Source organism: Schistocerca nitens, chromosome 1 (assembly GCF_023898315.1).
Source record: "Schistocerca nitens isolate TAMUIC-IGC-003100 chromosome 1, iqSchNite1.1, whole genome shotgun sequence".
Classification (NCBI taxonomy): Eukaryota; Metazoa; Arthropoda; class Insecta; order Orthoptera; family Acrididae; genus Schistocerca; species Schistocerca nitens.
The window spans coordinates 584,732,000-584,742,396 of record NC_064614.1 but is presented as its reverse complement, the minus strand read 5'-3'; the positions used below and the strand labels follow the sequence as shown (position 1 = coordinate 584,742,396).

Below are 10,397 nucleotides of genomic sequence, written 5' to 3'. Positions count from 1 at the left end.
TTGTACGCAGAAGAGCCAAAGAAACAGATACACCTGCTTAATATCGCGAGCACGCAGAACTATCGCAACAAGACGTGGCATGGACTCTACCTCGACTAATATCTGAAGTAGTGCTGGAGGGAACTAACATCACGAATCCTGCATGGCTGACCATAAAACCGTAAGAGTAGCGAGGGGGTGAGGATCTCTTCTGAACAGCACGTTGCAAGGCATTCCAGATTTGCTCAATAATGTTCATGTCTGGGGAGTTTGGTGGCCAGCGGAAGTGTTTAAACTAAAAAGAGTGTTCTTGGAGCCACTCTGTAGCGCTTCTCGACGTGTGGGGTGTCGCATTAACCTGATGGAATTGCACAAGTCCGTAGGAATGCACAATGGACATGAATGGATGCAGGTGATGACAGGATGCTTACGTATGTCACCTGTCAGAGTCGTATCTAAACGTATCAGGGGTCCCGTATCACTCCAGCTGCACACTCTCCACACCATTACGGAGCCTCCACCAGCTTGAACAGTCCCCTGCTGAGTCCATGGGTTCATGAGGTTGTCTCCGTACCCGTACACGTCCATCCGCTCGATAGAATTTGAAACGAGACTCGTCTTACCATGCAACATCTTTCCAGCCATCAACAGTCCAATGTCGGTGTTGAGGGACCCAGGCGAGGTGTAAAGCTTTGTGGCGTACAGTCATCAAGGGTATACGAGTGGGCCTTCAGCTCCTACAGCCCATATGGGTGACGTTTCGTTGAAAGGTTCGCACGTTGACACTTGTTGATGGCCCAGCTTTGAAATCTGCAGTAATTTGCGGAAGGGCTGAACTTCTGTCACGTTGAACGATTCTCTTCAGTCGTCGTTGGTCCCATTCTTGCAGGATCTTTTTCCGGCGGCAACGATGTCGAGGAACTGATGTTTTACCGGATTCCTGATATTCACGGTACACTCGTGAAATGGTCGTACGGAAAAATCCCCACTTCATTGCTACCTCGGAGATGCTGTGTCCCATCGCTTGTGAGCCGACTATAACACCACGTTCACACTCGCTTAAATCTTGAAAACTGCCATTGTGGCAGCGGTAACTAATGTAACAACTGCACCAGACACTTACTGTCTTATATAGGCGTTGCCGACCGCAGCGCTGTATTGTGCCTGCTTACATACCTCTGTATTTGAATGAGCATGCGTCGAGTAGTTTCTTTGGCGCTTCAGTGTATATGTCGTACAATCATACAATTTTTCAAGTAAATTTAGTGTGTTGCCCGTAGAGTTAGTAGTAAAGGAGTAATAAACTAAAACATCATGGATGGAGCTGAAGTTTTAATGCCTGAAAATATTATAAGCGATATTTTTGTTCCTTTATTGTTATGTGGGGGACTGTCAGCGAGTAAAAGATTCGAAATGGCTTGAAATTATTTGTAATCTGTGTTGGAGGTAACGAACTGCTCTTATTGACAAACACTGGATTAAAAAGAGCGGCTGGTTTGCGCGTCGTGAGCTACTTTGCCTCAAGACCTACAGGGTGTAACAAAAAGGCACGAACAAAATTTCAGCAAACATTCCTCACACGCAGAGGAAGAAAATATGTCATATGGACATGGGTCCAGAAACACTTTATTTCCATGTTAGTGCTCAGTTTTTACAGCTCTTCAACATATTAATCGTCTACGTTGGAACGAAGCCTCATTTGTGAACAACACCTTTGCACTAAAGTTAGGGTTTTTCCATTGTTGAATCAACCATTCGCAGAAGTGTGCCCGTGCAGATACATCAGCTGCTGATAGTGTTTGCACACGCTGTACGTGGTACGGATACGGCAGGTTCTCGTGTAGCGCTCCACTTACCTTCATGTGATCAATATTACTTGTGGCAGCTAATTGTCTTACGCTGACACTAGGGTTGTGGTCAGATGTACGAAGAAGGTCCTTATAACACTACTGTCCGCTACTGTTATACCATAACCTTAAAGTTGGAGTCGGGTCGCGAAATAAAACTATCTTATTAAAGCAAGAGCAGTGTTACCCTCTGAGAGGAATTTTGTTATGTTGACCGTTTTGTACCTAACGGAGGTGGCTTATGCGAAGTGAAAGTCACAATTATGTAAATATTTAAACAGTAATAAACAATATTTTACCTAGATACACTGTTCAAAGAATAAAGAAAACGGTCGCCAGCCTAATTAGGCAAGAGAATGATTGACATTCTTGTTCAAGGAAACTGTAACGGACAAACACAAACTATACCTTGCCACACGCGAGTCCAATGAACACTGGCACCTGAATACAGTATGTTCACGTTAAGGCTGGAGTTAACAGATAGAACAAACTATTTGCATAAATATAACAGATAACAAAACACACTATTACCCTGAGGACTTAGTCCAACTGAATGGTCTCAATAACGTTACTATTAATATTCACTGTAGACTCGTAAATTGGACATAGGTTTAGTATTACTTTTCAAACAAATTCCTATCTGACGTGAAATATGGATATGGTTCACAGCAAATTTAGTTACTGCACATAGATTAGTTCTCTCACTACCAAACACCTTTCAACTTAGAATGAAAATTAAATGGAGTTCACTAACAAATTACTTCTCACTGTCCTTTTAATAAAGAAGTTACTGTTTTCATAGATAGTGCTTTTTCTGTTACTTGTTACCTAGCATAAGCACAATAGACAAACTGTTGATCCTGTTACAACGTTAATATGCACTTTTAATACATAAGAGGAACCCAATATTGTACAGAATTTGAGTAATTGAAACTTTCTATAATTAAGTAACTTGGTGCATTTTAACTACTTTCAATGGAGGGGGGCCCTTAATCTTGACCACTAAAAAAGTAGCAGAGTAAACTAAACACACTTTCAATACACTAGAGAAACAAGTACCAGCAAGCATGAACATATAACTCTCAACAGTTGCAGTTCTGAACTTTTACTGCAGTTAAACACAAATTTGATATATTTGTAAGATCCTCTCAACAAACAATATTAATTTTAGCACACTCTATTGCCATATTAATTTTAATATGCCTTCAATAAAGGACACTTGGCAAACACTTTAGCGTGGGAAGGACCATAAGTGGATATGTGACTAAGGATAAACGACGGTAGGTACAAGAGTTCAGTCAAATTTTACCTTACACTATAACATCCTACGAGCTGATCCTTCAGTGTACATTACTATAGTGTTCCATTACAGTGAATGCGCAATGTGGTGGCGATTGCATGTTGGTAGGTGGATTTGGAGGTAGAATTTCTGGACTCTGTCATTTCTTGGTGGGGATGATAGATACCAATTCCGAGGCATTGGAAAGCGTAAGGAAAAGCCTCTCTCGGAACCAGCACTATACACAACTTTTACATGAGCAGTTGATAGTTTGGTAGCTTGTCCCCGACTGACTCTTGGTTCCACCTTTTCTACCTAGGCCAACCACAATTTGCGCGCGCTACACAGTTCCGTTCCCGAGGGGAACCACAACACCTTTTACACACAAAATAACTAAGAACCCTAAGTGAAGGTCGACTGTTACATAATAACAATCAAACATATTAAAACAGAACATTTGCACATATTGGTATTTCTACAAAAAATTATTTAAACAAAATTACAATTATACAGGGTGTTACAAAAAGGTACGGCCAAACTTTCAGGAAACATTCCTCACACACAAAGAAAGAAAATATGTTATGTGGACATGTGTCCGGAAACGCTTACTTTCAATGTTAGAGCTCATTTTATTACTTCTCTTCAAATCACATTAATCATGGAATGGAAACACACAGCAACAGAACGTACCAGCGTGACTTCAAACACTTTGTTACAGGAAATGTTCAAAATGTCCTCCGTTAGCGAGGATACATGCATCCACCCTCCGTCGCATGGAATCCCTGATGCGCTGATGCAGCCCTGGAGAATGGCGTATTGTATCACAGCCGTCCACAGTACGAGCACGAAGAGTCTCTACATTTGGTACCGGGGTTGCGTAGACAAGAGCTTTCAAATGCCCCCATAAATGTAAGTCAAGAGGGTTGAGGTCAGGAGAGCGTGGAGGTCATGGAATTGGTCCGCCTCTACCAATCCATCGGTCACCGAAACTGTTGTTGAGAAGCGTACGAACACTTCGACTGAAATGTGCAGGAGCTGCATCGTGTATGAACCACATGTTGTGTCGTACTTGTAAAGGCACATGTTCTAGCAGCACAGGTAGAGTATCCCGTATGAAATCATGATAACGTGCTCCATTGAGCGTAGGTGGAAGAACATGGGGCCCAGTCAAGACATCACCAACAATGCCTGCCCAAACGTTCACAGAAAATCGGTGTTGATGACGTGATTGCACAATTGCGTGCGGATTCTCGTCAGCCCACACAAGTTGATTGTGAAAATTTACAATTTGATCACGTTGGAATGCAGCCTCATCCGTAAAAAGAACATTTGCACTGAAATGAGGATTGACACATTGTTGGATGAACCATTCGCAGATAGCTGCTGATAGTGCCTGCACACGCTGTACATGGTACGGGAACAACTGGTTCTCCCATAGCACTCTCCATACAGTGACGTGGTCAACGTTACCTTGTACAGCAGCAACTTCTCTGACGCTGACATTAGGGTTATCGTCAACTGCACGAAGAATTGCCTCGTCCATTGCAGGTGTCCTCGTCGTTCTAGGTCTTGCCCAGTTGCGAGTTATAGGCTGGAATGTTCCGTGCTCCCTAAGACGCCGATCAATTGCTTCGAGCGTTTTCCTGTCGGGACACCTTCGTTCTGGAAAACTCTCTCGATACAAACGTACCGCGCCACGGCTATTGCCCCGTACTAATCCATACATCAAATGGGCATCTGCCAACTCCGCATTTGTAAACATTGCACTGACTGCAAAACCACGTTCGTGATGAACACTAACCTGTTGATGCTACGTACTGATGTGCTTGATGCTAGTACTGTAGAGCAATGAGTCGCATGTCAACACAAGCACCGAAGTCAACATTACCTTCCTTCAATTGGGCCAACTGGCGGTGAATCGAGGAAGTACAGTACATACTGACGAAACTAAAATGAGCTCTAACATGGAAATTAAGCGTTTCCGGACACATGTCAACATAACATCATTTCTTTATTTGTGTGTGAGGAATGTTTCCTGAAAGTTTGGCCGTACCTTTTTGTAACACCCTGTATACAGTAAGTTTTGTCTCCCTCCAAATGAGACAAAGAATGTAAATGATAGATACACTACATTGCATAGAATCAAACCATGACATCAAAGTTTTTACAAAGGAAAGAGCTAAAACTTTTGTGCTATTAATGCAATCAAACAATATTTGCAATATCTTAATGATTGAAGGTAGAACTGACAAAACAGAAAATTGTACGTCAGTAGAGCTATGGAGCTCTGGTGTTACACCCTCCACTAGTTGATGTTTCCTCGTCCTTCGAGACCTCCCCCAATCGCGAGTACATCTGCATCTATTTTATTGCAAATTAAGTGCCTGGCAGATGGTTCAACGAACCACCTTCATGCCAATCTCTATTGTTCCACTCCCAAACACAGCGCGTGGGAGAAACGAACACGTAATTCATTCCGAGCGAGCTCCGACTTCTCTTATTTTATTATGATGATTATTATTCCTTATGTAGGTGAGTGACAACTAAATATTTTTGCATTCGGAAGGGAAAATTGGAGATGATAAGTTGGTGATTGGAATTTCATGGGAAGATCTTGCCACAACGAAAAAGTCTTTGTTTTAATGGTTGCAGCCGCAATTCGCCTACCATATCCGTGGCGCTGTCTGCCTTATTTCGCGATAATACAAAACGAACCGCCCGTCTTTGAATGTTTTCGATGTCCTGTATCAATTCTATCTGATGTGAATCCCACACCGCGCAGCAGTTTTCCAGAATAGAACGGACAAGCGTGATGTAGGCAGCCTCTTTAGTAGACCTGTAACATTTTGTAAGTGTTCTGCCGAAATGTCGCAGTCTTTGGTACGCTTTCTCCACAACTTTACCTGGGTGATGGTTCAAATTTAATTGTTCGTAATTGTAATCTCTAAGTACTTAGATGAATTCACGCCCTTTAGATTTGTGTGATTTATCGCATAACTGAAATTTAGTAGATCCTTACAGTAATCACGCGGATGACTTCACTTTTCATTATTTAGAGGCAATTGCCACTTTTCGCACCGTATAGATATCTTGTTTAAAACATCTTGCAATTGCTTTTGATTTTCTGATGATTTAACAAGACTGTAAACGGCAGCATCATCTGCAAGTGATCTAAGATGGCTGCTCAGATTGTCTCCTAAATCAGTAACGGCACTATACCGGCAACCTAGTCCGTGACGAACACTAAACAGCGGATGCTGTGTGCTTGATGTTTGTACAACACTGCAGTGAGTCACCAGTCAACATTACCTTCGTTCGATTGGAACAACAAAAACTGTCGGAGAACCTAAGAATTAGAGCTTGCTGTACATTCTAACCAGACGTAACCACGACAGTGTTTTTAACATTTCACGCACGAAAACATTTCATGTAATTCTGGTACGTTCTGATTTTGTGTTTTCCGCATGACTAATGCGATTATGATAGGAAATGAGCTCCAACAAGGAAATGAACCCATGTCCATATAACACATTTATTCCTCTTTGTATAAGGATTGTGTCCCGAAAGTTTGGCCATACCTTTTTGTTACGCGCTGTATATACAGTTTCTAACTTTAATACTTGATTTATTGTATTAAATCTTTAACGAAGAATTCTGTCTCTTAATTAGTAGATTATGACACCATTTTACATTTTTATTGTAAGCGGCGATCAAAAAGTTTATGTTGTAGGGTGCTGCTGCAGCGTATATGAAACGTAAAGCGACTCCGATGCAGGTATACAGGGTGTCCCAGAATGTTGAGACAAACTTTGCGCGGTTGTAGAGGGTGTCGTGAGGAAGAAATTGAGGATAGGAACCGTGTCCGGAAACGTCATCCAACGACGCTACAGAGCGTCGAAGTTATGGGTGCTGGCGTCTGCCACTAGGTCACCCCTTGGGGGCAGCAAACGTGACTGTGTACGCTGACGAACCGTAGGCGGAACATCTCGCAATGTTGTTTGTTATTCAGTGATCGCGACTGATGGCATGATCGCCAGTCGAGATGATCGGGCTAGATGCTGCGTAGGATAGCCTTGTTTCCTATGAATGTGATGTTCTGTGCTTCGGTGGATGACGGTTTCCAGGCGGGTTACATCCGCAGTTTATTTTTTCTCCTGGAACACTGTAAAATTTCCAATGCTTTTCGATATAAAAATAAACTGCAGTTGGAAACCTGTGTCCTCAGCTTGGCGGAGGTTCGAGCCCTCCCTCGGGCATGGGTGTGTGTGTTTGTCCTTAGGATAATTTAGGTTAAGTAGTGTGTAAGCTTAGGAACTGATGACCTTAAGTCCCATAAGATTTCACACATACACACACAAACCTGTGTCCAAAACCATCATCCACCAAGACAACAGTGCATCGCATTGATAGAAGACAAGGCCTTTTTACGCAGCAGCTAGCTCCATCTTCTCCAATGGCGATCGTGCGATCAGTCGCAATGGATGAATAACAAACACCGTTGCTAGACGTTTCACCTATGGCCCGTCTGCATACAGTCATGTTTGCTGCCGAAGGGGCGGCCTAATGGCAGGCGGCGGCACGGAAAATAATAAACGCTAAAATGAAGATTTGGCCCTGTCTGACTACCCTCTGAAGCAGATCTTAGGATCTCTTAGTTCTATAAATTACGATCTAAACATAAATGAATGACGAAGGCAACTAACCCTACTAAATGATAAACGTTGTTCCTGTTTACATATTTATTGTAGATTAAAAAAAACCCTTATATTACAAAGTTTACATTCCATAAGTAAAATTACTAATCAATTGTCCAACTCTGCTCCTTATTATGAGTGCGCGGTCTAATATCAATAACGCGAAATGACTGACATCATCTATGTACCAAACGCTAGAAGACACTACTTTCAAAGATGATCTATGGTGGTGTGGAAACTCAGTGGAAATAAACTAACGTGATCACAGGTGTTTAGCTTTTATAGCCCTAATAAGCCGAAGCAATTTGCGATAACACTGTATGTACTGCGTCCGGTGCATCGAAGTGATGGTTCTCGTACTCGTCTGCGACGGTGTAAGAACTCCAGCCACAAATAAACTCTTTCAAACACTAGGACGGCAGAAGGCGGTCCTCTGACTAATATGCTCTAATACTGTCTTCTCCTCTCTGTGTTCTACACACGAGAAACGCGAACTCCGAGCCACAAGGACGGCGTTCAGATAACATCTCAACGTAACTATAGGCAGAGGAAGTGCTCTCAATTACTGAACGCTGCTTACTCAACGACGACTTCCAACCCAGATGTGAAGTCCAGAATCGTATATGTTTTCAACAGTACGTTGACTAACTGTTCTAACTATAAACTCTCCTGAGAGCAAAGACAGCAAGTCCATCTGTACCAACAAAAGCTGATATAGAGCGAACGTGACACATGGGCGTTCACAACGGAAGACCATCTCTCCACTGCCGGCCTCCAAGCAAGGCACAGCTCCCCACCATCATAATTCCGAAAACGAATCATCTTCCCGAAACCATGTAATATTTTCCCTGTCTACAGATGCTTCTGAACACCGACCAACCATATTTTAGTTTTTTGTCGTCCAGCACGGAAAGTTTGCGAGGGAAAATCTATACTCGTACAATGGTAGCTTCTGAGTAAAAATCCTTGGAAATAACCCAGCATGCGTGGTTTCCGAGGTGCCGCTTCTTCGTTCCTCTCACCTACGTCCAAGATTTCCGTAGTTTCCGAAGTGTAATTCTTCCGGTTCGGCTACAAAACCGGCCGGTCGCGACTCTATTGTGCTCCAGCACTTATGTGTTGCGACGTCCGTCTCCTGCTTCCTGTGTTTAAGCAGGACAAACACACCTGTGTGGGTCTTCCACCCAGGGCTTGAGTTCCATCTGCTGTTTCATTTACACTGTCGTTCCAACCTCTACTAGTATGATAATAATGACACTCCGTCACCTTTCATGCAATAAGCTTTAGCAATTATTTACAAGACGTACGTGACAATGTCAGTCTCCTTTAAGTATTCATATATACGATGTACTACCTGTCAAATAATACCTAATGTCGTTGTAGATCACAGCAAAGTATGTGGATGAGTGCTTGTAAGGTGCAAAATTATAGCCACCTTTCAACATTTGTGGGACACCCTGTGTAAGCACCGAAGTGTAGATTAGTGTGGCATTCATGTCTTTCCGACGTGTGTGCTGTACATGCGGAAACGTGAACTATGGCGACGTTATTACCAAATGTGTCCAAACAACACCAACATGCTGTTGTTCTTTTCTTGGCTGCCGAAGGATAAAACACTGGCAGACATTCATTGAAGATTGAGAATGTGTATGGGACAACATGTCTGTCGAAAACAATCGTTGTGCAATGATACGCCAAGTTCTGTGCTGGTCGCGGTTCGATACAAGACACCGATTGATCTGGCGGGCCAGCCTCGTCCATTATGGACAACAATAAGCGGCAGACACTCGAGTACTTATCCTGTAGTCTTGATCTCTCTTCGTGCGGTTATCTCTCCTTCGGTCCCTTAAAAGAGACTTTCAACGTTCAGCGATTCCTGTCGGACGTTATATGCAGTAGGCAGTTACGGACCTGTTCACGCTGCAGGACTTGATGTTTTGCGAACTGGATATCTTCAATCTGGTGAGTCAATCCTCAGGGCGATTTTGTCTGCTTGGCATACCGATTCTGGACTATACGGCCTTCGAACGGAAACTTTTCTAACTCCTCTTATACACTGAGGCAACGGCCTTCCCGCAGTGGATACACCGGTTCCCGTCAGATCACCGAAGTTAAGCGCTGTCGGGCGTGCTTGGCATTTGGATGGGTCACCATACGGGCCGCCATGCGCTGTTGCCATTTTTCGGGGAGCCCTCTGCCTCGTGATGCCAGTTGAGGAGCTACTCGGCCGAATAGTAGCGGCTCCGGTCAAAGAAAACCATCACAATGACCGGGAGAGTGGTGTACTGACCACACGCCCCTCCTGATATGGCGGTCGGATGGTCCCGATGGGCCACTTGTGCCCTGAAGACGGAGTGCATTATACACTCAGGTGACGATAGTTACCTTCGAATATCGTGTCGGAGTTCCTTTTGCCCGTTGTTATACAATAAGTCGACTTAGTAAGTCATTGGAAGTCCCTTGCAGAAATAACGAGCCATGCTGCTGCTACAGGCATCCATAATTGCGAAAGCAGGATTTCATACACGAGCTGATCTCTCGATCATGTCCCGTAAATGTTCAATGGGATTCACGTTGGGCGGTCTGGATGACCAAATG

General features: G+C 43.4%; 1 pseudogene; it reads left to right on the top strand.

Moving 5' to 3' along the window:
* The first annotated feature begins 9,859 nt into the window (after positions 1-9,859).
* Positions 9,860-9,977, top strand: LOC126212850 (5S ribosomal RNA; annotated as a pseudogene).
* Positions 9,978-10,397: the final 420 nt, after the last annotated feature.